The sequence below is a fragment of the Penaeus monodon genome, chromosome 23 (genome assembly GCF_015228065.2).
Source record: "Penaeus monodon isolate SGIC_2016 chromosome 23, NSTDA_Pmon_1, whole genome shotgun sequence".
NCBI classification, from domain to species: Eukaryota; Metazoa; Arthropoda; class Malacostraca; order Decapoda; family Penaeidae; genus Penaeus; species Penaeus monodon.
In genome coordinates, this window is record NC_051408.1 from 8,100,082 (window position 1) to 8,100,295 (window position 214).

The window sequence follows — 214 nt, forward strand, 5'->3', positions numbered from 1 at the left end:
AAGCCTTATAGGTTTCGAAAAAAAAACTGTGAATACGAAGTTGACGAGTAATGTAACCCTCGGCACGTAAATTTCTTGGTAGTGTATGGTATGTTTTAGGTTCGGAGTTACGAAACAATTGCGGAGTGGTTCGAATCTTATGAACAAGCCACAGCCAGACATGCCAATTTGCCACAACTTCAGTGATGTGCTTTCATGTTTACCATAGGCATCG